The sequence below is a fragment of the Nematolebias whitei genome, chromosome 1, assembly GCF_014905685.2.
Source record: "Nematolebias whitei isolate Nwh7 chromosome 1, NemWhi1, whole genome shotgun sequence".
NCBI classification, from domain to species: domain Eukaryota; kingdom Metazoa; phylum Chordata; class Actinopteri; order Cyprinodontiformes; family Rivulidae; genus Nematolebias; species Nematolebias whitei.
The window spans coordinates 42378956-42382359 of NC_056498.1; positions in this window are offsets into that span (position 1 = coordinate 42378956).

Consider the following 3404-nt stretch of genomic DNA (forward strand, 5'->3'; position numbering starts at 1 on the left):
CATGTCCTGCTGTCCTCATACATGTCCTGCTGTCCTCATACATGTCCTGCTGTCCTCATACATGTCCTGCTGTCCTCATACATGTCCTGTACCAGTCTAACATACCACACCTCCTCCCTCAGCACCCTGTCAGATGTTTTTTCTAAATCCACAAAGACACAATGGAGTTCTTTCTGACCCTCTCTGTTCTTCTCCATCATCATCCTCAAATCAAAGATGGATCTGCGATGCTCTTTCTCAGCATGAAACCATCCTGCTTCTCACAGAGAGTCACCTCTCGTCTAAGTCTTGCTTCCACAACTCTCTCCCAGATCTTCATCATGTGGCTCATTAACTTAACTCCTCTGTAGTTGCTACAACTCTGTACATCACCTTGTTCTTCAAAATGGCCACCAGCACACTTCTTCTCCATTCCTCAGGCATTTTCTCACCCTCAAATATGTCATTGAATATTTGAGTCAAAAACCTCACTGCCATCTCTCCAAGACATTTCCAAACCCCCACTGGTCATCAGGTCCTACTCCCTTCACCTTCTTCATTCTTTTCAGAGCTTTCTGGACTTCACCCTCACTAATCTTTCCCACTTCCTGGTCCACAGTTTCTGTGACCTCTACTCTTCTTTCTCTTTCATTCTCTTCATTCATTAGCTCCTCAAAGTTCTCCTTCCATCTTCCTGTCACACTCTCCTCACTTGTTAGAACATTACCATTCCTATCTTTAATAAGTCTTAACCTGCTGCACATCCTTTCCAGCCTGATCCCTCTGTCTCACCAATCGGTACAAGTTCTTCTCACCCTCTTTAGTGTCCAGTCTCCCATACAACTCATCATTCATCTTCTGCTTTGTCTTAGCTACCTCCCTCTTTGCTCTACGTCCCATCTCCTTATATTCCTGTCTCCTCTCTTCAGTCCTCTCTCTGTCATATTTCTTCTTGGCTAACCTCTTTCTTTGAACATCTTCCTGCACTTCACTATTCCACCACCAGGTTTCCTGATCATCCATTCTCTGTCCAGGTGACACACCAAGTACCTTCCTACCTGTCTCTCTAATTACTGTTGCTGTAGTAGTCCAGTCCTCTGGAAGCTCTTTCTTACCACCCAGAGCCTTTAACAGCTCCTCTCTGAATTTATCACAACATTCTTCCTTCTTCATCTTCCACCATTTGGTCTTCTTCTCTGATTTGACTCTTTTTCTCTTTTTCACAACAACAGTCATTCTACACACAACCATCCGATGCTGTCTGGCCACGCTCTCCCCTGCCACAACCTTACAGTCTCCAATCTCCCTCAGGTTTCCTCTTCTACACAGAATGTAGTCGACCTGCGTACTCCTTCCTCCACTCTTATAGGTCACTCTATGCTCCTCCCTCTTTTGGAAATAGGTGTTGACTACAGCCATTTCCATTCTCTTGGTGAAATCCACCACCATCTGTCCTTCCTGGTTTCTTTCCTTGACACCAAACCTACCCATCACTTCCTCATTCTCTGTTTCCTTCACCAACATGTCCATTCAGGTCTGCTCCCATCACCACTCTCTCCTCCCTGGGAATACTCTCTATCAATTCATCCAGATCTTTCCAAAATGTATCTTTCTCCTCCACATCACATCCAACCTGTGGAGCATAACCACTGACAACATTTATCATCAGACCTTCTACTTCTACCTTCAGGCACATCACCCTATCTGACACTCTTTTCACCTCTACTACATTCTTTGCCAACTCCTCCTTCAGGACCACCCCTACTCCTTTTCTCTTTCTATCCACACCATGGTAAAACAGTTTGAACCCTGCTCCAATGCTGCGAGCCTTGCTGCCCTTCCACTTCGTCTCTTGGACACAAAACATCTACCTTCCTTCTCAGCATCATGTCAGCCAGCTCTCTACCTTTGCCTGTCATTGTCCCCACATTTAGAGTTGCAACCCTCAGTCCTACATTCTTCACTTTCCTCTCCTCTGTCTCCTGACACGTTTCCCTCCTCGTGGTCTTCGACTAACAGTAGCACAATTTCCACTGGCACCCTGTTTGTCAACAGCACCGATGGAGGTCCTTGTTAACCCGAGTCTCGACCGATCCGGTATGGTTTCACTTTGATGAACTCGCATTATGGTTTTGGCAAAAGTGTTTTACATCGGATGTCCTTCCTGACACAACCCTCACCATTTACTCGGGCTTAGGACCGGCACAAGAGATACACTGGCTTGTGCTCCCTAGTGGCTGGTTTAAACTTTAATAATCAAAACAACAATAAATAAACTGTAAAGAAAATATCAGTAGAAATCAGTTTGACCATCATTTGATTTATTTAAAGTGATTTAAACTTGTTACACATGATCGATGGTTGGACAGCAGGAAGCAGAAATTCTGATGTTTTAGAACTCATCAAGTGATTCACAGATTGTTGTTGACAGCAGCTTCTTCAGTCCGTTTAGAACAGCTGTTCTAAACATCTGGACAAAGTCTGGTTCTGATCCGGTCCACGTGTGTCCAAGCGTCTTCTTCTGATACAAGAGGCTGCTTAAAGAGTGGACACAGAGATTCTCTCAGTAAATGTAGAAACGTGGAGCGTTCTCCTCAAACCAGGAGCTGAGTCTGCTTCCTGTCTGCTGAGGTCAAAGGTCACAGCTGACCTTTGACCTCAGCAGACAGGACATGTCTTTCATTTACTCCACGTCCACATTTTACTCTGGACACGTTGGTGACGGTGGACACATTCATCATGAACTGTTTGTGTCTTTCAGAGTTTCAACCAGAACCAGAAGTCCTCTACTCCTCACTGAGATGATCCACCAGTCCAAGCTCCGACTTCCAGCTGGTCTCTAACTGGTCCAGTCTCTGATGCAGCTGGTCTCTAACTGGTCCAGGTTTTGGTCCAGCTCATCGCTAACTGGTCCAGTCTCCGATGCAGCTGGTCTCTAACTGGTCCAGGGTTTGGTCCAGCTGGTCTTTTCTTCAATAGACCTTGTAGTTTTTACCCAGCAGCTGTTTGCTTGAACCAGTATTTAGCCCCATTAGCCCCATGTTCCTCATGTATCTCTGTTTATGCTCTGCTCACACACACACACACACACACGCACACACTCTCTCACACACACACACACACACACAGACACACACACACACACACACACACAAACACACACTCACACACTCACACACACACACACACACACACATTCAACTCCGTCATAAACAAGTTAATTAAAAGATTCCTCAGTTAAAACATTTACAGGTGATTCCTTCTGCAGATCAGTCAGAACAGCCTTAAAAACATCTAGTGACCGCAGCTCCTTCACGTTCATGTTTTTCTGCAGCTGGTTCCAAGAAGACGGAGCAGAAAACTGAACAGATTTCTGTCCAAGTTCAGTTCGGACTTTAGGCACCGAAAGTCAAAATAAGTTCTCA